The 24,783-nt window shown below is 43.6% G+C and overlaps 1 protein-coding gene across 1 annotated transcript in view; it reads right to left on the reverse strand.

Moving 5' to 3' along the window:
• ZNF407 (zinc finger protein 407) overlaps positions 1-22,715 on the reverse strand; it is a 436,284-nt gene extending 413,569 nt beyond the window's left edge. Inside the window, exon 1 of the mRNA XM_080821149.1 lies at positions 22,646-22,715. The gene's annotated coding sequence lies outside the window, so the exon portion shown is untranslated. The remainder of the gene's footprint in view (positions 1-22,645) is intronic.
• Positions 22,716-24,783: the final 2,068 nt, after the last annotated feature.

A 24,783-nucleotide genomic window follows, 5' to 3' on the forward strand; every position in this document is an offset into this window, starting at 1 on the left:
TCTAATGATGGAACAACACACTACTCCATTTTTTCAGACAGAAGAGTGACAGCTGCATTAATACACACACACAGAATAATGAAGCCCTTTATTATCTTCTATATAATGTCTCCAAAAATTTTAAAACAAAAGGAGAAAATATTTCTACACTTGTTATTGCCCAACTGATTTTTTAAAGTGATGAAATAATTCAACATCTCATTTTACCGAGAAAGAATATTGAACACTCAACAAACATACACCGAGGGCCCACCGCATGAGGGGCACAAAAGTGCTGCCCATGCGCTCTTTGCCCTCACCAGGCTCTTGTTCTATCAGGAGCCATGTGACATCCATGCAAAAGTACTGTAATACAAGGCCAGGTGTGCATGTGTGTGACAGGAACTAGGATCTACAGCTGTGTAAATGAGCAAGGAATCATACTTCCATGCAGAATATTTGGTCAAAACAGCAGAAATATCATTTGAGCTAAACCTTGAGGAAACTAAAACTGCTTTTTCCTTTTTGTGACAGAGCAGGTAGGAATAAACAACTCAAGTAGAAGGAAGGGATTAGACAAAGCCGCACAACACCAACGATGCAAGTACACAAGACTGCCGTCCACAGTCCGGAGAGCTACCCCGCTGGTTTTCTACTACACAGCAACTGCAAACAGAAGCAGAGGGTCAACCAAGACCACATCACACAAGGCTTTGAATTGAAAGTTGAAATTTACTCAGTAGTGCCAATGAGGGGTCACCAAACACAGCGCTACTTCAGGATGATTAATTTTTCAGTATGCAGGACGTATCACAGGGAGAGAAACCGCAGAAAGAATGCCTGCTAATAGTTTAAGTTACAAGGCCCAGAACTAGAAGGATGTCAGTAAGGAGGAGTGTAAGATGATTTAATAAATATCTTAGAGTGATCTAGAGGAGATTAAACAGAAATGAGAACATTTATGCTAATATAAATTAAACAGAAGAGTCTTCAACAGAAAGATTATTAGAACAAGCACCAAACTGCCAATGGAGATGCGGGAGAGAATCCAAAGCTCCCTCAGCTGGGACTGTTTAAGTGCTCATTTTTCTGGACGCAAATTTCATTCATTCACTCAATGAACACTGACTGAAAGCCAACCAGAAAGCACCTTAAATTGTATCAGAAATAAAGCAAATGGACAGTTAGGGGACTCAATGCCAATCCTTAGAGTAAGTAAATCATAACCTCTGTTTCTTCTCAAAGTACTGGTACCAGTGGAGAAAGAAAATGAGTCTCAGGTAAGATTTCAAGATTCAGAAGACCTAGGAGGTGTCTACACTAAAGTAACGGGATATATTATTAACCCAATCTTCTTAAAGCGTCTGATTCTTATACGAATCCATCAATTACCATTCAACACACATTCTCACTGTGCCACAAAGATTCTTTAAAACACAACTCCATTTATGGTATGCACTCATCCGAATTCCCAGCAAGTTGCTCCTTGACTTAAAACGACAACAAAACAAGTAAGCTGCATGTAACCTTATCATTTTCAATTTCACCTATAAAGTATTAACTCACCAAGACTCTGTCATGAAATAAAGTTCCTGCTCTAATTGAAATAATTTCTGCTACAGTTTAAAATTCTTTAAAAAGTTGCAAGAAGAAATCAAAACACTCATATGCTTTTTTTTTTTTTAAACACTCATATACTTCTTAAGAACAAAATAAAACTAATCAATAGCAGCCTTCTGATGACACCTGGTGGCCAGTGCTCACAGGAAGTTTCTTTCAGCATTTTAAAGAAAGAACTTCAGAAACTACTCAACCATTTCACATGCTATCTTTTACTCTGGGAGGGACACATGAAATCTCTCCCTTCACCCTCCTCCCTTTGGTTGTACTTTTCACTCGTTCCAAGCTCATCTTCACTTCTCTCTTCATCCCTTTTCTCTTTTCTGACGTGTACATGTGCAGTGAGCTTGAGCCCTGGCTCACGCGTGCTCACTTTCTCTCTTACACGTTCATACACACTCTCTCACTGGTGTGACAAAGCCACCCACACTAGAAACCACCCCTCCCTGCATCCACCCCATGGCATCTCACCCTTCACCCTTCACCCTTCCTGCCCTGACCCCAGCTGGGGGCGCAAGCAGCGTGAAGTGAGCATGTGCTGGCACCAGGCCAATGGTAAAACCACAGCAGAGGACACGTGTATGCAGCCTGGCAGGTGCACACACACACATATCTAAAAACTCCCAATGGACTTTTGTCCCTTTCCTTTGGGAGTTCAGAAAAGGATGAACTCCAGAAGTCATTAAGATGTGACAGTAGGAATTCCCTCCTCCCAGAAGGACAGGGTAAGAGAGGTACGACTTCCGACAAGCCTGTTATGAGCTGCAAAGGTGACAGACGAGTGAGACAGGAACACAGAGAAACCAGCGGACTACTCCGATTTCATCCACCTGCCACTTCCAACCAGCCCTCCCATCACACCATTGCCTAGCTGGATAGAGTACCGCCAAATCCCCACCTGGAGCAGCAATCTGTTACACAGACCACAGAATACTGACATCTGATCCTACAAGAAAAAAGATCACTTTTCTATGAAAATGCTTGCAAGCTGAGTGAACTCTTCCATGACGACAGAGTATAATTTAACACACTAAAAACCACTGACTCGATAACACCAGAGACCACGTGACCACTAGGGGACAGATGTGTACGCAGCTGTGGTTGATGCACCATCCGACCAGTGCAGGAACACATCAGCCCAGTAAAACTCACATCTTCCTTGTCCACAGAACGGGCCCAGTGCGTTCCTAAGCAGTAAGTTTGTAGGCACATTCACTTCCTCACACAGGAAAAGGCCTGTGGTAGTTTAAAATGAATCCAGAGATTCATTTTAAAGGACGTTTAAAATGAATCCAGAGATTCATTTTAAAGGACGAACCCTAACTGTCTCCCCTTGGTGTGGGCCAGCCTTGCTGACCTGCTTGTAAGAGATGAGAGTGGAGGTCCGGGTATCTGACCTGGAGATCAGGTCATAAAAGGCACGAGCTTTCTGTGTACCCTCTCCCTGGCCTACCTGTTGTGAGGACATTCATGCAGCCTGTATTTGGGGAGAGACTGAGCTCCTACCAAGTGCCAGAGAGGAACAAGGGGCTCCCTGCCAGCTGGCGAGCAGCCCCTCCAGCCCCAGGCCAGACTGCAGAGGACGACAACCCCAAAAAAGCCTGGCTGCTGGAGAAACCTGGAGCCAGAACCTTCCTGACCCACAGAAACCAGGAGGTAACAGATCCTTCTTGCTTTAAGCCACTGAGTTTTGACATAATGTTATGTAGCGACAGAGAACAGAACGCCCTGCTCTCCTGGTCACCTTGGCAAGAATAGATATGGCTCAGTTTCACCCTCCTTCATGTATATTTTATATACATTTCCTTTCCTTTGTGCTCCGATCTTTTTTTTTTTTTAAGATTTTATTTATTTATTTGACAGAGAGAGATCACAAGTAGGCAGAGAGGCAGGCAGAGAGAGAAGGGGAAGCAGGCTCCCCGCTGAGCAGAGAGCCCGATGTGGGGCTCGATCCCAGGACCCTGGGATCATGTGACCTGAGCCGAAGGCAGAGGCTTTAACCCACTGAGCCACCCAGGTGCCCCTGTGCTCCGATCTTTAACAAGAATCCTCTGTGCTAGCACAGTAAGATTAAGGTACACAGCAGATGAGTATGTGTTCACTGAAGTACAATGTTTGAAATGCGTACCAAGAGCACAACTCCTATCAAACTTCCCTGAGAAGATCTTAGAACTTTCCTTAACTGACGTTTACATTTATACCTCTTCCACTACCAAAACCAGATCTGATACAGTTTACAATGGAAAACTGATATAATAAAATCAGGAGTTATTACAGAGCTAACTAATAAAGAGATGAGGCAGAGTTTTGAATTTAGATTTGTATGGAATAAAAGAAATGTCTTAATGGTTCCTGAAAAACCTGCTCATTTTGGACGAAGACATTCACTCGTATAGGCCCCTGGAACTGCTTAGCAAGCCACCTGGCGCAGAACTAACGGTAGCCGTGAGTTCCCTTCCAGCTAGTCTCGGAAATGCTCACAGCCTACACTCCTAATAGTCCCCAGGCCCGATGAGATGGCCCAGGGGACACAGACATGTACAGCCACAGATCACATGACCCTCTCCTGCCCCCAGCAGAACACATGCAAGCTCAGGAGACCTGGGGACCTCTGGCCACAGGACTCCAGGAGCCTGATTAAGTCCCAACTCCAGAATATCTCATGTACCGTGTTCAGTTTAATCCCAACAAAGAACCTCCCCCGGCCAGAATCTAAGGACTCAGTGAAGACCAGCCGGCCCAAACTATGTGCTCCCCAGCCTGAGTGACAGGTAGGAGTAAAGGCAAACTACCTGGTGGGAAAAAATTCTCACTCAAGTCAGAAGAGAATTTTGCTTCTATTCCAGGGATACTTACATTTTATTTCCAATATCCAATTCACTTTTCTCTCAAAGTTAAAAATGAGAGTTTGTGCTTAGTGCCTCAGAAAGAGCTAAAATAATGACTAAAAAAACCATATTAATAAGGATCAAACACGGTGATCACAACAGAATAAAAGGACCATCATTCCTATCATTACCAAAGACTTCCACCTTTCCAACACTATTTATGAAAATGTATTAAAAGCAACATAAAACAACAAATCATGGGACAAAAATAAACTGCAAAAAAAGCTCAGCGTCCATATTCGGCCACTTCATTTTTGTTGGTTTTTTTTTTTTCTATCTTCCTATACTTCAAGTACTATTTTCCAAATACCGTAAGTTGATCCAGTAACAAACTTAATTTTATGACAATCTTAAATCAACCACCTCTGACAAATGCAGCTTTTGCAGTCAGAAGTATTTTACACAAAAAGCTAAATTTAATATATCTCTCAAAAAGCGTTTATTAAAGCAATGCTTGTTAGTATTTCCATCGAATATTTTTAAATTTATTTTAAAGAAATAAAATTTTTATTGGAAAAGGAAAACAGGATAAAAGAAGAGAATGAAGACTCTGAGTAGAGAATGAAAAAGTTCAGGGCTATTAAAAGCAGACACATAGGATCCTTAGTATCTTATGCCATTTGAAAAGGTTGTTTTACTATCAATGTAACTAATCACAATGAAACCATCTCTTACAACTAAAGACATTATAATGAATTTTCTTTACAACTACAGAGAAATGGGATTTGCTGTTTCACATCAAATAGAACAGGCTGTATAAATTCTTCTTCCTATTTATTGTAAAATATAATTTCATCTATAAAATCAGTCATGAAATATTAAAACTGAAACAACAGAATTTATATCCTTTACTTAATTTAGTTTAAACGGTCTACTCACTTAAAAAAGGGGGGAGGTACGTGTGATAGAGCCCCCTGTACTTTCTCATTAAGTGTTTCCATTAGACCCTTTATTTTCAAGAATTTATAATATGCCCATAAAAAAAGCATTCCATGATAAAACTTAGTATACTTTCCTCAGATATTTGCCTTTTATCTTTTTCAAAAGGCAAGAGAATGAAGCACATGGTATATGAAAGCTGAGGAAAAAGGAGGAGAATAAAAAGAAACATGTAATATATTTACTCTGAAAATTTTAAACACTAGTAAAAAAGAACATTAAAGTACAAGGAAGGAAGTCTTTGTTTTCATCCCAACCAGTCCAACACAAGGCTGCAGGACATGTGGCAGCCACTGACCCTGAGCCTCAGAGTCCTGGGTTACATGGGAGGGAAAGATAAGACCCCTACATTCGAGGAGAAAACCCCTCAGTGACAGTAAGAAGCCACTCGGCACTAACCACCAAGAGAAAAGGTATGGATTTATTTTTTCATTCCAGTAGAAAAATAGGAAGAAAAAGGGGATTTCCAAATTGTGAATCTGGGAGAAATACAACAAAAACACATCCCAAGACACATTCCAGAGTTCTTGGCGAGACCTCTTCAGCAGGTCCACCGGGGAGAGCGGGGACGGGTACAATGGCTCATCGCAGAGCTGCAGGGAAAAAAGACTGAAACTGCTAATTTGGGGAGAAATCTGGAAAACACTGTAATTCCAAATGTCAATAAGCTAACACACGATATAAAACTATCAAGCCTCAAGACATTTGGAATATAAATTATTAGGTATGAAAAGATGTGGGTGCTAAGAAAGTATATTTAGAAAGGAGAAAGCCTTCAGTGTTCAATTTTTAAAATGGATGCAGATCCAACCAAGTCCATTTACATACCAAAGTTAATAGTTTTTTTCCTCTAGGTGGCAAAATTATAGGTAACTTTTTTCTTTTTCCTAACATTTTCCTATACTTTCTAAAATAGATTATTTGGGGGGGAGGGGGGAGACTGACATGGACACTTTAAAAAGTCTCTACAGATGGCTGAAGTAATGGAAACTGATGACCACCGTCAAGAAAAGAGAAACCCTAAGAAAGAAATACATTCATGATTGTGGTTCTTGGACTAAACTCAGAGTCAAAATAAGTAAAAGAATAGTTATGGGGGATGTTTGGGGAAACACTCAGGACCTCCCGCTGACAATCAAGAAGGGAGGGAGGTGGGCAGCAACAATTAACACACCATTAACACTCGACCTTGGCATCCAACACCATCCCTACTAAAAGGAACCTGGCAGCCTCAAGAAATGACAGATTCTAGGGCTGGAGCAAGGTAGGTGTACAAGATGAGCCTGGAGCATTTTCTTTATTATGTCAAAAGTGGAGAAATGCTTTCAAAAAAAAAAACAAGTGACAGAGACACTGGAGTCAGCTGGAAAGGGCTCCCACTGGCCAAATCTGGGACAACTGGAGCATCAAATAATTAAGCACCAGTAGACACAGGAACGGGTCCATATTGAGAGCTGGGAGACAGACAGACAGATGGGTGAACCGATCGGCAAACGACGGCTCTGTGTGTACTAGGATGCTGAGGGCCGACTGGTAGAGATGACAGAGTGAAGGAGACAGACAATCATAGTGGCAAAGAGTACCAAAGAATCACCAACGGGTCCTAAATCTGGGGGGGATCATTTCGATATGCAGAATGCTTAAGTGGTGATAAAGCAACTGCTTATCAGTTGCAAGGGAAGAATTAAAAAACAAACTCAGTAGGGGGCACCTGGGTGGCTCAGTGGGTTAAAGCCTCTGCCTTCGGCTCAGGTCATGATCTCAGGGTCCTGGGATCGAGCCCCACATCGGGCTCTCTGCTCAGCAGGGAGCCTGCTTCCTCCTCTCTCTCTCTGCCTGCCTGTCTGCCTACTTGTGATTTCTCTCTGTCGAATAAATAAATAAAATCTTTAAAAAAAAAAAAAAAAAACCTCAGTAACTGATTGTCTGGTGGATAAATCAGCAACACCTTGTGGGGGGAGGGTGGTAAAAATTAACACCCTCAAGGAAGGGCAGACAGACAGGGTATGCCTCCAGACAGAACACTCTTGGAAGGATAGGACACCCACGCATCCGTGCAGCTGAGAATGCAAATCCTGCAGTTAAACGAGAGGAAACAGCAGACAAACACAAAGTGAGGAATACTTTATTTAACACGGTAAAAAAAAAAATAAGGAAAAACGGGGGGAGGACTACATTCTTCACCAATGTCAATGTCATAAAAGACAAAGACTATGGAAACATTCCAAATTCGAGGAGGCAAAGGAGACAGGACAACAAAATGCAATGCCTGTTCTCAACCTGGATCCTGTGCTGGCAGGGAAAAAATGCTACTAAGGACATTTTAGGTCAACTGACAAAAAGGACTGCGATGATTAACCGTATGTGTTAACTAAGTGGGTTAAGGGATAGCAGATAGCCGGTAAAACACTACATCTGGGTGTGTCTATGAGGGCATTTCTGGAAGGAACAAGCACCTGAATCAACAGACTGAGTAAAGATCACCCTCACCAATGCAGGTGGGTGTCCCCCAATCAGCTGAGGGCCAACACAGAACAAAAAGGCAGGAAAAGGGTAAATTTGGTTCTTGTTTTAGCTTGAGCTGGGACATCCATCTCTCGGGCCTTCACACTCCTGGTTCTTGGGCTTTCAGAATCAGAATGAAAACACCAACATCTCCGTGTCTCCCGGCCGCAGAAAGCAGACTGTGGGGCTCCTAACCCCAATGCTGTGTGAGCAAGCCCTGGACCACAGCCGCTCATCCGCGTGCACACGCACGTACGTGTCTACTCTCCTTCTCTGAAGAATCCTGACACAGAGCTCTGTACAGGGTAGTTCTGGAGGAGAATAGTGAGGCGAAGTTTTCTGACTTAGTTCTGGGACTTCTAGAAGAGGCTCTCTAATCTGATTAAAGATGCTACCAACTCTGTTTTCAGTACAGAGAGAGCACTTCTATTTGGTCTACGATGAGAACGGATTGCAGATACACAAAATATCTGCACTGGATACTCCTCATCAACCACTTATATGAACGCAAGAGCTAAGTGATTCTATATACGATACTAACGCATCCGGGAACCACGGAATATAATGACTGGCTGCTTGGCCCTAATGCAGCCGAACAAAATGATGAAAGAAAATGATGAGCTCGGGGAGTCGGAGTCCCTGCTCAAGCACAGCATAAATGACCTGAGAGCCTCCAAGTGTGCCCTGGAGGAAAGCCTGATCTCTGCAGGGTTGAAAGTGCTGCGTCTCAAATGCCGAACATCCTTCTGAGACAGGCTAGATCAGAAAGCCAGCTGAGTGCCCTCCTCGCAGCGGTGCACTGTTACTCTGAGGGCACTAACCGGGAAGGACCCAGCCCGTCAAGGCTGGGATGGGGACATGCAGGAAGACTGTGACAAAGCTGGGGATACTGAGTCCCCAAGTTCTCGTACATCTTCTTGGCCGGCAGAAGAGGTCCTCCCAACTCCAATAGTGCCCTCATGCCAGTCTCATATTTTATATATCTGTATTTAATGTCATTGGTTCTGTTTCTCTATAACTACCAATGTAAAATTATAAAATTAAATACTTCAATTATATACAGGAATATCCTTATCTCTAGAATTGGTAAAGGGTCATGATATACTTAAAATTCACTCTCAAAAGGTTCAGGAAAAAAGTGTGTGTGTACACACACATGTGTGTAGGAGAGAGTATGCATACTCTCCAAATTATCCCCAAATAAAAAGTAAAGACCACCACCACCAACAAAAAGGTGAGCTGGTTTCATACCGACAGCTTACAAAGACCTCCGCACATCTCTACTAACCATCGGCAGGGGGGTGGGCAGGGTTAGAAGACTATAACACTCCTTAAAAATGACAAAGATGACTTCTTAGACTTGACAAAACCTTTACTCTATACACTAACTAGTAGTTCCCACTTAGACTCCCAGGAATCCAAAAAGACGTGACTTCCGATTGAGGGCCTACTGCAAAAGTTATCCTTCCTAGTATAGCTGAGTCTCTGTACTAAAAAGTTTTACCTCCTTTGCCATGGGCGGGGGGGGGGGGGGGGGGGGGGAGAAGATGCTGGCATCTTTCCGGCCATTTTTGCCCACTGCAGTTTCCACACCAACCTTAAAAAAGTCCTGGGAGATGCCAATGCCAACAGAACGTCCTACTTCAGAGGAATATGAGGGCATTTTTCCCAGTTCTGGCAAAGCTGGTTAATGTGCTGAACCTTCAAAATTCCAGTGGCATCAACCAGCTATCTGCAACAGATAAACCTTCCTCACGTCCCACGCAAAAGGCTGCAAACCGGCACACACAGCGGAGCTTCCCCGCAAAGGCACGACGTGAAAAGGCACACAGTGAGCACATACAGCTGAGGCATCACAAGACTTCTCACGTCTGTAGGTCCAGTCGGCACCGCTTCCGTCTCCGGTCCTCCGCATGTAAGCTCTGACCGTAGCATCCAGTCCAGTTTTCTGTGACTAGGAGCCGCTGGCAATCATATACACCTGTGGGTCCCTTCATTACGCTAGAAGGTTCTCTCTGCAGGTTTCTTGCCATTCATTATACAGTGCTCTTGTGCCTCTGTAACTTTTCTTAACCCTTTTCCCATAGTTTTCACCTAGTAAAACTGCATTTACTTCTGTTCTTGTTTCCCTCTGAACACTCTTTCTGACTTCCATTTTGCTGTTTTTGACTAAGCCTCTGTGTCTCTCACATCTCATTCTAACTAATTACTACAAATGAGAGAAGGTTAAATAACCTCCAAACTTTAATGCTTACATTAAATTAAACTTTAATTTAAACTTTATTTAAATGATTGTTCTTGGAGTATTTTAACACACTTCTTCTGTTTTATCTGATGTGGTACAAATTACGAAAATAAACTCATCTGAAATTCTATCACCTTTCCTTTATTTGTCTTCCCTGCTTGTATTTATCCTGCCTGCTGATATGAGTGTTAATGAATTCCAAAAATAAAAAAATAAAATATGGGTAAAGAAAGGCAGGAGAGAAAACGACTATATACAAAGTCAGACTCTTCGAAAGCAAAACCAAAAAAGGCTAAGTTTCAGTTTGTTCATCGTCTATAGTGCATAAGACTCATCTACAAAATTCTGGAACACTTGAACGAAGAAGCTCCCTTCTCAACTTAGAAGGCAGATATTCTGTATTAATGTGTACATCAGGAGACAAACTACCAAAATGAATGAAGAGGTTAAAACAATAAAGTATGTATAAGTCCAACATCTTAGGTAAGTTCTAGAACCGAGAGGGGAGTGAAGATGTGCTTGGGGTACCTCCTCAGTTCCGAGGATGGCAGAGTCACCCCCTACAAAACCCCTGCCACTGCTGAAGTGCCCAGAACGTCCCCATGGTGGCACCTTACGCACGCTTCAGTGAACAAAAGAACACAGGCAACTGGAAGGAGAAGAAGGGGGACAGCTGGTAACCCCCCACTGCCCTTCTTTCCTCACACACCCAAAATAAGTTAAAGCAGTGATCTGGCGGTGCTCCTCAGCTCCCTTCAAGCCTTGTCCCCCTCCGTGCGCTCGGGGCAAGGTCACCACCACGCGCTTTCTCTGCCACAGATTCACTGTTTTCCAAGATCTCCCCTTCCTTCCGCGCTCATCTGCTTCTCCTCCACACCGCCGGCGAGCGGTTGAGACGTGCCATTTGGGTGATCCCTCAGTGACAACAAATGCAGACAGTAAGCAAACAGAATACCAACCTTCTCAAGAGGAAAATGCTGCAGCCAAAGCCCCCTCAGACATGTGTGTCTGCTGGTTTCCAGTGGCTGCGTTTATTTCTATTCAAAATCTATGGATGAAGTACGGAAGCGACTAAGGAACAGTGTTTCTCACGTGAACAGTATTTCCCAAGGACAGAGATATCACTAATGCCATTTTAAAATAAAGTCCTATACCACAAGCAAGGATTTTTAAGTAAGTCTGTATTACTCAACCATGTATAGAAAAAAAAAATGGGACCAACTTAGGACTCCACATATACTAATACATCACTTCCTATGACAAGGCCAAGTTAAAAAAAATTTGAGATTAAAATACTATGGTATGAAATACAGCAAAAACAATGAAGTAGGCAAATATCAACACCTGAAAAATTCTGCATCACATACATCTTACTCATTTACTAATTTTTTAATTCTATCAATTCTAAAAAATCAATAAAAATCAGTAAGAATTGTCAGCTCTGAGTTCATTCTGAAACCAGCATGCTCGGAAAATCAGTCCTCTCCCGCATGCTGGCAGCCCTTCCTCGGTGGTCTCATGGGGACCATTTAGGGAGCGTCATGTGCGGCTAGGAGCCTCCTTCATATCACACTTCTAAGAAAACAGGGCAGAATGACAGAACACCCCAGCCCTGTAATCCCACACTTCCACACTCTGAGGAACAGCTCACAGAACACTAATTTCCTACAGCTTCACAACCTGCTTTTCCTTTTCTGATTTGGATACAGGAGCTGAAACCAACCTGACAAGAAGTTAATGCCCTAACACCTTAACTACTGTAAGAAGTGGGCTAAAAATGAGTCAAACACAAATACAGAAGTCTGTGTCTTGCTCTCGTAAGCTTCCGAGGCAGGCAGGTACTCCTGCTCTGCAGGCCGTCAGGTCCCCGCTGATTCTGGAATCCCAGCTCCTTCTGTCTTCAGGGCTGTGCCTTAGAGCTTCCTCATTGCTTGCATCCAGTGGACAGAAGCAAAGGAGCAGGAAAGAGGCAGCACATTTGCTTCTTAAAGGCCTTGACTGAAAAGTGGCATCTACCACTTGACTCACACTTGCCTCCTGCCATGGTCAGGAACAGGCGGTCTAGGGCCCTGTAGCTCCAACGTATGAAAGAGAAAAACTGACGGGTTTAGGTGGGTGGCCAGCCCCCTCTACCACACACCAACCCCAAAGTGATCACAGTGCTTCTCACGAGAACATTAAGGAAAACTTTCCGTCCTTACAAGACTTACAAAAGCTTTGAGAAAGGCAACTATTCCCAAGAGCACACCTGGAGCTCTTCCTTCCATATTTGTAAAACAAGGGAATTACAGACCCTATCCATCACTTACAAATTCACCTAATCATCAAAACTTGAACCCTCGGACCTACCCATGGAGACACTGATTAAGAACATCCAGGGGTGCCTAAGTGGCTTGTCAGTTAAATGCGGCGCTCTTGACTTCAGCTCAGGCCATGATCTCGGGGTCATGAGATGGAGCCCCGTGTCGGGCTCCCTGCAGGGCCTGGAGTCTGCTTGGGATCCTCCCTCACTCTCTCCCTCTGCCTCTTCCCCTTGACCTTGCACATCCCATCCCTGCACTTGCATTCTCGAAAGAAAGAAAAGGAAGGCAGGCAGGCAGGAAGGCAGTCTGGGGAAGGGACAAAAGTCTATAGTTTCAAAGAGCTCCTGCATGACTGTGATGAACCAGACTTGGGATCTCCTGGATTAAAGTCCTTCCTACCTCCAAAAAAAACAAGACATACTTCACACATATTTACAGGACTTGCAGCTGAGGCACAGAGGAGGAGGAAGAAAGAAAGGGGAACAAGCAAGCTGAACCAGGAAAGAGAGTAAACGTGCGGTACTAAACTGGCCGCCACACGGAGAGCTCAGACCCACCTCCACCCCACCAGACCATTTGCCTACGTCATCACTTGCCACAAAGAAATATTCTGAATGTTCCCTTTAGCAAACACTGCCTCAACCTCTACCACCCTGAAAGCCTAGGGTGTTAAACACCACCCATATGCAAAACCACATGATGGACCCAGAAGATCCTTAATGAAAACTGTTTGATTTCATTTTTTGAAAGACAATAATTTCTACTACCTCTACTAATGATCTAAATTTTCTGAGCTATTTTTAAAAGTACATTAGCACCTTAGTTTAAATTCTAATATCTTTATAATTATATGCACTCCTATAACTATGAGTCCTCATCCTATAATAACTGATACAATAATTATATTTCAAATTCTGACCTACAATTCAGAATTAGCAGAAATCTTAAGTGAATTGTACACTTCAAAAGCAGTAATTTGTTGCTTCTTCTAGGTTACAACACCAAGTTTCCATTATATTTAGTAACTGACAAGAACACTGGACTTTGGCTGCCTTAGATGATTACACTGGTATAACTCCAACTGTGTTAAACAGCGTCTTTTCCCAACCAGGCTTCTTATTACCTTACTTGTTTTTATTTAACACTGTTTCGTTGTTTGTTTGTTTGTGGGTTTTTTTAATATATATTTTATTTATCTACTGGACAGAGAGAGAGATCACAAGTAGGCAGAGAGGCAGGCAGAGAGAGGGGGAAACTGGCTCCCTGCTGAGCAGAGAGCCCAATTCGGGGCTCGATTCCAAGACCCTGAGATCATGATCTGAGCCGAAGGCAGAGGCTTTAACCCACTGAGCCACCCAGGCGCCCCGTTTGTTTTTACAGAACAAAAAGCTGAGCATATAAGAGAAAATAAAGGAGAAACGTGAACATCAAACACAATGAAAAGCACTGAGAGCTAAGACTGAGATAATGCAGCTTTAGCAAACTGCAGCAGAAACTAGAAAAGCTGAAGTATCTAAAATCTGTTTTAAGAAGCCTGTGTTCTACATCTGCCCATAAGGGATCTCTGACAAGCACTCCATGTGTCTGAAATGCAGACATCCCTGCTATGGAAGGACTATCATGGACTGTCAACTTCTTAGTCAGGGGCTGACTTCGCTACCAAGTATGACATGATATAATTACAAATGTTTGACAGTTCTCCTGGTTTAGAAAGTTTTAGCACTCTGAATATTAAACAAAAATAGTAGTGCTAAAAAAAAAATAGTAGTGCTATTTGGTTCTATAGGACATATAATTTGACTTAGGGCTTCTAGAACCACATTTTTATTTATCCTGTACTTGTTAATTTCAAACTTTGATGGCTTTAAATAAGGTTTTCAGCATAAGCAATGTTTAAGAAAAAGTCCTCTAATATGAGATAAATATGACACTCAAAAAAAATTTTCAAAGGTTAAAAAAAAATAGGCAAAGGTAGATTTCCTAAAAGTTCCCTTTTTAGCAACCAATTGCCCAAGTAAAGAAGTATGATTTCATAAACACTCTGCAATAACACCACTTTCTAATGACCTGGAAGACGCAGCCCTTAGAATTGCAACAGAATACGATTGTTTTTCAGCTTTAGGGACTTGTCATCTGCTAGAACGATAAAGTCATGTACATTTAAAAACAAACGTAAGACAAAATAACATGGCAAATGGGATGAACAGAGCCTTTACCAGTCTTCCACACTCCCATTTTGACTTTTACGTTTTTTCTCATAACACCAACACTCTCAGTCATTACTGTTTTGTCAAATTGTCTCCTTGCTCTGACCTTGTCTACAGTTTGTTTCAGATCAGACAGCCTCTATCACTTCCACGTGCCCACAGGTGCCTTCCTCCTCTGTAGTGGTGGCACTGGCCCCCACAGGTTCACTGTGAGGGTCAATCCTCAACAGAGTATAAACTCAGTACATAATGTGCTTGGCACCCAGTAATTGCTCAGCAAGTATTAACAATCATTATCAGGGCGCCTGGGTGGCTCAGTGGGTTAAAGCCTCTGCCTTCGGCTCAGGTCATGATCCCAGCGTCCTGGGATCGAGCCCCGCAAAGGGCTCTCTGCTCAGCAGGGAGCCTGCTTCCTCCCTTCTCTCTCTGCCTGACTCTATGCCTACTTGTGATCTGTCTGTCAAATAAATAAATAAAATCTTTAAAAAAAAAAAATCCTTTAAAAAAAAAATCATTATCATCGAAACCAATTTTCTTTTTGAAATCTCTGCTCCTGAAAGTAACTTTATACCCAACTCTGCAAAAACACATCTTTACCACAATCTCCCCATCCTATCTTTCATATAAAGTGAATAGTCCCTCTCATAGACTTTGCAAACAGAAAAATAAATAAATAAATGTTTGTGTTTTAAATATTTGGTAGACACAAAAAATAATTTTAATATGTGCAAGTTATTCAGCATCATAGAAGAAAGCCCTGGGTACAGATCACAGCTTAAGAAAATGAAATCCTTGTCTTCGTAGTCCCTCTTGGTGCCCCCATCACCTATCCTCTTCTTACAGAACCGTCTGCTAACACAAACTTTGTGTTTATGTTTTACTACTTCATCAAATCTGTACTTCTAACAATATGCCATTTTGTTTTGCAAATTTCTAAACTTTAAAAAAAAAAAGGAAAAAGACTAAATGCATTTTTCTGGAAGTATCTTTTCTTCCCCCAGATGACATTCCTGACACTTACCCTTGGTAATGCATGTAGCTAAAATTCATTCAGTTTCACTACTGTATAGTCCTTCACTGTACAAGTATAATACGATTTACCCATTCTCTTGTGATGGACACTGCTTCCAGTTTTCTTCTTTTACCAGTACAACCGTGAGCACTCGTACACACCACCAGGCACTCAAGTACAGGAGTTTCTCCAAGGCAGTGGTTTGCCAGTTTTGGCATGCACCCGATCACCTGAAGAGCTTGTTAAGTGGCCCTATCCCCATGTCTGAGTAGGTCTAGGCTGAGGCCCAAAATCTGCCTACAAAATTCTCATGAAATCCTGGGAACACAATTTAGAAGCACTGCTGTAGAAAAAAGACTCAAGAATGGAATTACTGGGACAAAGGGTACATGCATCTCTAATTTCACTAGATAATCCCAAAGTTATCACACCAAGTTAGAGTCCTACTAGTTGTGTGTAAGCACTCCAATCGTTTCTTACCTCCCAAACAACAGATACTGCCAGATTTTTACACTGCTGCCAACCTAATGTGTGTGAAACTATATATCCTTTTCATCCTAATTTGCCTTTCCCTAATTACTAATTAAGTTGAAAATCTTTGCATTCGGGATTCCTCTTTTGTGAGATGCCTACTGGGGTCCTTTGTCCATTTTTCTATTTTTACTGATTTACCAGTTACCCTTCTGGATACTAATCTTTTATCAGTAATATGTACTGAAAATGCCTATTCTCACTTGTGACTTCTCTGTTCACTTACTTGATGGTTTCTTTTAATAAATACAAGTTATCAATGTTAATATTGTCAAACATATCAATCTTTTACTTTATGGTCTGCACCTTCTGTGATTTGTTTTAGAACCTCTTGTCTGTATCAGAATCCTACAACTATTGTCCTACCTTGTCTTCTAGAAGTTTCACAATTTTGATGTATTTAAGCCTTTGATGGGCCTATAGTTGATTTTTTTTTTTTTAATGATGTGATTTAGAAATGTATCCCACTCTCAAGAAGCTTCGTATTTGGTAAAGGCCACACTCACAGCCCACAGCCAACTATAACTTTTGGGAGGATACAAAAAGTGCCCCAAGTGAAATACTGATTAGGTGTTAACCACTCACTCCTTCATTGAGATTTATTCTGCTCTCTCATTGGGGCAAACAAAAACATGAAAATTTGAAATATGAAAAATATGAAAACAAAAATAGGAAAAATTTCAATGTGAAATTAAACTATGATCCCCAACCTACCACATCCCAGGAAGAATCCTCAAAAAAATCCCAAAAACTCAATGTGATGTCTTCTAAAAATATAGAGAATTAAGCACTGGAGAAAGTGTGGGAAAACTGTTGCTCTCAATAGTATCAGCTGGGATATAAATCTATACACCTTTCTAGAAGCTAATTTTTTGCTCTCTCCACACAAGCATGTGCACGTGCACACACACACACACACATAGCCTTATAATAGGTATATTCTTTGAGCTATCAATGACTCTACAGGAAATAACTGGACAAAATATGTATTTAAGGATATTCAGTATGAAACTCTTTATAATACAAAAATTATAAACAACCTAATATCCAGTGACACAGGATGGGCTACAGCCTGTCTGTACACTGGAGCACGGCGCAGATTACAGTGCATTAATGTGAAAAGATGTTCACAATATTCCAGTAACTAACCAAAGCAGTCAACAAAATGCACATATAAATATTCATTTATTCATAAACATTTATCAAGTGCCTTGGGTGTGCCAAGTACCAAGCAAGTCACTGGTAAGCAAAAAGAGGTCTATTCCCTGAATCCATGGAGCTTGTGAGCTCTGCTGGGAGACAGACCAGATACATGACTTCAAGTTATTCTGGCTGGGACAGTAAAGGCACACACATTTTGAACACAGAGACAATTTACAGGTGTGTATGTGTAATATATCCAGCATCAAAAAGAACACACGCACCCAGCTCTATGGACAACCAGCTGCTGGTAAGAGGGAGGATACTTAGAGCAAACACCTTGTGAGGAACTGAAGTGTATCTATCTTCCGCAAAAAGGCTCTAGGGAGAATTTTAAGAAATGCAGTGTAGTTATGGAAAGTCACACACTGGAAGACAAATGTGAGACATTGCAGAACCACAGCAAAAGAACTGGGACAAACAGCTTCCATTCCTGCCAATTCAAAACTGAGACTGACCAAGATCAAGTACAAGTTCTTGAGCAGATAACCATTCTTCTAAGGGCCTACACTTTTCCCTTTCCCTGCTACTTTGTGTCTAACAAATAAGAATAAAGCTCCCGAGATAAGAAATATCTCACAATTGGGAGAGGGTCAAAGGATTCTGACACTATATGCTCATTTCTTTTTAAACTTCTGCACCAAAGATCAGTGAAGTGATGAGTCATAATTTCAAAGGGAAAATTTTTAACTTTAAAGCACAGCTATCACACACTACCTCAACCAAGAGATGAAAGTTAACATTCAATAGTGATAAGACATATCTGCATCATATAGGTCCCAATAGGAGACTGAGAAGGGCACAACTTCATCACCATGGTATTCCTGCCAAAATGCTTCACCTTCACTTTACTCATGAAAGGACATCAGACAAATCCAAAACATCAGACAAATCAAAACATTCTACAAAATAACTGACCAGCACTCTTCAAATGTATAAAGGTCATAAAAAATAAAGAAAACCAAAAGGAGCTGTCACAGACTGGAAGAGACTAAGGAGACCGAGTACCGTACAGCAATGTGGGATGCTGCACTGGTTCCTGGACCAGAAAAAGGACCTGGTGGTGAACCTCAAAGTCTCCAGAAACTGTCTGGTTTCGGTAATCGCACTATGGATGCATAAGATGTTAATAAAGGGATGCTGGCTGAAAAGTATATGGAAGCTCTCTGAACTACGTTAGCAATTTTTTTCTAATTCTCAAATTACTTCAAAGTATAAATTGTTTGCAAATTATTTCAGATAAACAATACACAAAGGTATGAGATGAATCACTCATTACCTGGAACATAAAAAGAGGCTACATCCTCCAAAATTGTGCTTAAAAATTCCAATATTTGCAAACAGGGCTTATGCTGGAATAAAATGTAATTATTTCATAAAAGCCTGTAATTGCGATAATGTAGAAAATACAGTCATTTTCCTAGGGCACTGAAATCTCTCCAGATAAATGGCCTAATTTATTTTCCCCCTTAATCTTTTTTTAATTCAATTCAACTTACATTTATTTAACATCTACTATGGCTACATAACTGCTAGAGTCTGATAATATTTTGATATATAAGAAATGAACATTTTAGAACACAACAGAGAAAAGCATAGACTAACAAAACTGGAATAATTTTTCACTCCTTTACAACCTAGCAATTAATCCAGATACCTTTTTAGTGCAAATGTCAGTAAGATAGAGGACCCTCACAGCTCACGTGAGTCCCCTTCAATAATAAGTGGTTTTGACCTCTAGAATTATCTCCAAAAATTATCCTTGGAAATGCCAAAATGACTCTCTCCAAGAAACACTATATTTCTAGTCCTTTATTTTTTTTTTTTTTTCATTTAATCGTTATGGTTTCGGTGCACTACTGTTTGTAACACAAAATTAAACCACCCAATTTTCGGAGTAGCAGGGAAAAGTCTGCACTGGCATAAACCCATGGAGCTTACTTACTCTCCTAAGAGATCAAAGGTCACATCGTGTATGGCCAGGGGTGTCAAAGTGTGACCTCGGAGCCCACAGCTTCAGCATCACCCAGGAGGAACTGGTCAGCAACAGAGATTCTCAGCTCCAGTCCACACCTGCTGAGGTGGAGGCTCCCGGCCATGCTGAGCAGCTGTGTTTTCACACACTCTCCAGGTGACTCAGCTGCACCTTCACTTTGGGAACCACTGATGGAAGCAGAAAGACTGGCCTGGGAATCAGGAAGCCTGATTCTAATCCCTGCTCCGCCACTAATCTCTGAGACAGATTACTCAGCTTCTGTGGGGGCTCAGCCTCCTTACAGGACGACCATGGAACTGGAACAGATCACTGCCACACGCCTCAGACCAAGATTTGATCGATCTAGGAAGGCAGTCCCTCCTATAAGGCCTAAAAGTGAAATGGCCACCCAAGTATTTCCCCACATCTTTCTTTTTCATCAAAATGAAACAATCTAAATTTCTTCTTTCCCTCAACTGGTCTCTGAATCACATTTAATATATCTAAAAGAAGGGGTGCCTGAGTGGCTCAGTTGATTAAACTACTGACTCTTGACTTTGGCTCGCATCATGATCTCAGGGTCCTGGAATGGAGCCCAAACTTGGCTCCGCACTCAGTGGGGAGTCGGCTCCAGGATTCTCTCTCCCTCACCCGCCTCACTCCCATTCATGCATGTGCTCTATCTTCAAAAAACAAACAAATAAATAAATAAATTTTTACATATGTGTGTGCGTCTGTGTGTGTGTGTGTGTATAATGTCTTATTTAGATAAAATTGTGTTTGCTTTAGCAAAAGCAATACAAATGCTGACTTTATGGTTGCCTATTTGTTCTATAACAAGTCTGTATGGGAGAAATTCCACATAACAAAATCTCCAAGAAATCCAGCTACTATAGACTGAATTGTGTCCTCTCCCAAAATTCGTATGTTAAATCCCTAATCCCCATTGTGATGGTATTTGCAGGTGTGACCTTTGAGAAGTACCTAGATTTAAATGAGATCATGAGAGTAGGGTCTCCATGATGAATCAATGTCCTTATAAGAAGGGGAGAAGAGTCCTGAGTTCCTCTCTCTGCCATGTGAGGACACAGCAAGGAAGGGGACATCTGTAAACCAGGAAGAGTCCTCACTAGGAACCAGCACCTTGACCCTGGACTTCAAGCTCAGAGCTGCGATAAGTAAATTTCTGTGGTTTCCGCTCTCCAGACTATCCTATTTTGTTCTAGCAGCCCAGCTAAGACACTCACTCAAATGTCCCCTCTGGTATGGGGTTCTAACACACCAGGTTATAGCTCAGAAGAACTATGCCCCAACCCTGCACAAAGAAGATGTATGATCTGACCACAGAAAGTATTTAACAAGTTTGAAAATAAAGAATTTTAAAACATACAGAACTAGACACTTCCATTACTGCGTAAGAAAAACAGCTTAATTTCTTCTCCTGTTCGTGGATTTATGAACTGGGATTCTTCTCACCACTGTGATACCTAAGAAACCTGTCATATAAAACCCCTTCTCTGAGATGTGAGAAAGAGGGAGAGTCTAACTTACAAAGGTCAGAGAATTCTCCTCTAACAACACGAACCCAATTAAAGTCAACGCTGGGAGAAAGGTCCCATGGAGCAAGTGAATGCCCGCTAATCCCTGGGACCTAACTCAAACCCTGTATCCTGAGAGCCCTCACCCAGTCTGCTTCCCAGGCAGTCAGACATCCTTTGCTCTTACGCATCTCCACGTTAGCACTTAGGAAAACGCACTCTATTTGTTTCCGTATCTGCCTCCTCAAGCAGATACTGTAATCACAGTGCGTTGCCAACACCAGCACCTACGGTAGTGTCTGGAAATAAGCAGGGACCACTGTTTGCTCACTTCACGTTGGTGAATGCCAGTGGAACTCTGTCCTACCTTACAGCTTTTCTGCAAATCCGAAATTATTCCAAAATACAGTTTTTAAAAACGCACCAGTGGCAACTGTGTGATCAGCAACAATCACACCTGCCTTACAGAAAGACCAGCTACTAGAGAACCTTGCCTTACTGTTTGTCAGACACGTCAACAGGAATGAGTCACCTCGAGTGTAACGGACTGGTAGAAGAATGCGTAACTAACACTTGAGATTTGAATTCTGACATTAACTTTGGTCACATTAATCTGGGTTTTAAGTGGAAAAAAGGGAAGAATTAATCCCTACTCTACGAGACTCCTGTGCTAACTGAAGCATATGGAGTACACACCAGAAATGATGTTCTAATCAATGCGTCAGTGGCCTTCCCGGCCCGGGGTCCCTGCTGGACCGAACTCCTCGCCGCAGAACAGGTGCATATGGTGACTAGCCCCACCAGCGCTGGCTATAAAGTTGCAAGGCCGTCACCATTACGGCTATGCCTACCCATAAAATAGAGAAATCCTACACGTGTGCCCACGGATGCCCTTCCCATTCTTGAACTCCCCAATGAAACAGAAGGGCTATTCACAACTCCTCACAGCCCACAGGGGTCAGGAGCTCCTGGGCCACCTCCACCAGGACTAATCTCCAGAAAACGGGCTGGCACACTCAGGGCGTGCTGTCTGGCTGGGAAGAGGTGCGTGTCTACCGGGGCAAAAGCCGCAGCTGCAAGCAGCCGTGCGCCGCAGCCCGGGCCTCCCCCGGCGTCGAGACGCTGACCGCGAGGGGCCAGCCCCAATTGCAGTGGCGCTGCTCTCCGTCACCAGCCGCCCGCCCAGCGTCCTTAACGGAAGGAGGCGCGGGTGGCAGCGGCGCATCGGTGCAGCTGGGGGTGACCTGGGCGTGGGCGGGCGGAGGTGGAAACCACCGCCCAGACCCTAAACCGACACCTCCGCAGCCCCGCGCCGGGGCACACCGGGCGGTAAGAAGCGCCCCGCTGCGTGCAGGGGTGCTGACAGCCGGCCCCGCGGGGCGGCCGAGGCCCGCCGGCCGCGCGAGCCCGGCTGCAGACTGCCGCGCAGCGAGCGGGGGAGGGCGGGAGCGGAGGCCGGGCGGCAGCCAGGCCGCGGGCGACGGGCGTGTGCCGGGCGAGGCTGGGCGGCGTCTGGAGGGACCGGCGAGCGGGGAGGGGCGGAGGCGGGGGGAGGGGGGAGGAGGAAGAGCGAAGGGCCCTGGCGGGGCTCCCGGCGCCCAGCCGCCCGGGCCCGGGCCCTCAAGCCACCGCCCCCAGGCCCTGCGCTGACGCTGGACGGTCCCCGCCTCCAAACCCCCCGCCCCGGCCAGAGAATAACTTACCTGTTTGCCGACGGAATCGCTCCTGCTCGCCTCTCTGACTGACTCCTCCGGCTCACCGTCTTCCCTCTGGGAGGAAGGGGAGGGACTTCCTGTCTCTCCTCGGGGCGACTTCCGGCGGCTCCCAGGTCGACTCCGTGGTGGACGGAGCGCCGGACACCACGACCCAAAAATAGGATCCCGGAACTGGTTTAGCGAAACCCACATCGCGCTCGTGTCTCTGCCCCGAGTGGCCGGCAGACCCGGGTGCTGCCTTGGTTTCAGTCCATCACCTCTTGCCGGAAGTCACTCCGAGGTAAAAGCGGAAGTCCACCCCCTCCCCGGCGGAGGAAAGCGGAAGGGTGGAAGAGTCAATCTAAACAAGGGGAGATGCGCGTCACGCTTGCGGGCCCGGCGCGTCTGTCCTGGAGGCCCCCCGGGATTTTCGGAGGGTCCAAAGCGGGAAGCCCCCGGCCGGTCCTGCCTCCTCCGTACCCCAGCCGTCCCCACTCCGCTCCTTCGCTCGCTCGCCATAACAAGCCCGGAAGGCGGCGACGGGGAGACGGACGCGGCCCGGCTGGTGCGGGAGGGCCGGGGCCTGCGCGGGCCAACCGCCGGTAGTCCTCCGCCTTGGCCCGGTTCGAGGGTCTCCCGGCGCCTCCGCGGCCCTCTTCTTAAGGGGCGAGGGTTTTGTGCTGTACTGGGCGCGTGCGCAGCTCCAGCTTCGGAGGAAAACTCGGGTGACTCCAGGGAGGGATCTCCGAAGTCGCAGGCCCTGGGAAGCCACGAGCGGAATTCCGACACTAACGGGGAGGCCAAGACGCTGAATGTGGTGGTTCGCCAGTTTGGCAGGAAAAGCTGAAAAGTGCTTGGTGTTTAAGACGTTCCCGCGCGGGCCGCTTTTAGAAACGTTGAGGGAACAGCACAAAGATGGTTCGAAAGCCAGCACGATGCGGTGCAGTAGTCACCGCCCCCTCCCGCCCCTGTGCGGGAACGTGCACAGACCTCCGGGCTAGAACCCTTGCCTTGGAAACCCAAAATCTGGCAAGGGAGATCACAGCTTGCAAAGTGCAGTGGCAGAGACATTGTATAAAGCAATGGGCAGGGATTCCCCCTTGGGGTCAGATTGTGAAGATGCCGTTTGCTGTTTGCCACCTGTGAAATGATTTGTATTTAGCTAATTTTAAGCAAATGGGATTTTAAAATTACGGCCTTATTATGGTGATAGACTTTCTAAACCATATCATCTTTCGAGGTCAAGTCCAGCTCAGTTCTGTTTTTAAAATGCAAATATTGGGCTAATGATGACAAGTTTAATATTTTTAGAGGGGCGCCTGGATGGCTCGGTCGGTTAAGCATGCCTTGGGCTCAGATCATGGCCAACATTTACTGGATGAAAACATTACTGGTAATAGATAACTAATAAACTAGATTCTTTCTCCAAAGAGTTCACTTGAAAATTACTTAGAATTTACTTGAAAATGTAGTGCTTATCATCTTGTATTGTTTGTTTTGACAGTGTTAGTCTTGTATGACATGATGATACCTCTCTGAACGCTAGCAGTAGCTAGTGCAGTTCTCCTCATGGATTAGGCATTCCTGTTGGTCTTTGGGTGATCGATCTACCTTTCTTACCTTGGGGGTTTAGTTAACATGTCCTCTTTCTTTCTTGAACACTGAAATAAAATTCAAGTCTATTTTTCATTTTTATCATCCATTATTTTGCTGAAACAGGTCTTTACATTATAATGTGACTTTAAGGAAATCAGTTGGACCTCATTTTACTCATGTGTAAATTTGTGATGGTGTCTCTTTTCCCTAATTTAAAAAAATGCAAGAATAATAGATTTCATTTCCTTCATACAAGCCGATCATTCACATTCAACTAGAATTTGGATAACATTTCATTTCTGACCTCTCTTTTTGCTTTATAATGTTTTATTTTGACATTTAAAAGTACAAAATATTCCAATGTTTCCTTCAACCAAATTCTGTAATTATGTGCTTCATTGTTTTATGCATATTTTTCCAGAGCCATTTGAAAATAGATTGCAAACATGATGGCCTTTTACCCCTACACGTGTCAGTGTATATTTCCTAAGAACATGGATAGGCGCTTAGATAGCAATACAGTTACCAAAATCAAGAAATTAATGCTAATA

This window comes from Martes martes (assembly GCF_963455335.1).
Source record: "Martes martes genome assembly, chromosome: 13".
NCBI classification, from domain to species: Eukaryota; Metazoa; Chordata; class Mammalia; order Carnivora; family Mustelidae; genus Martes; species Martes martes.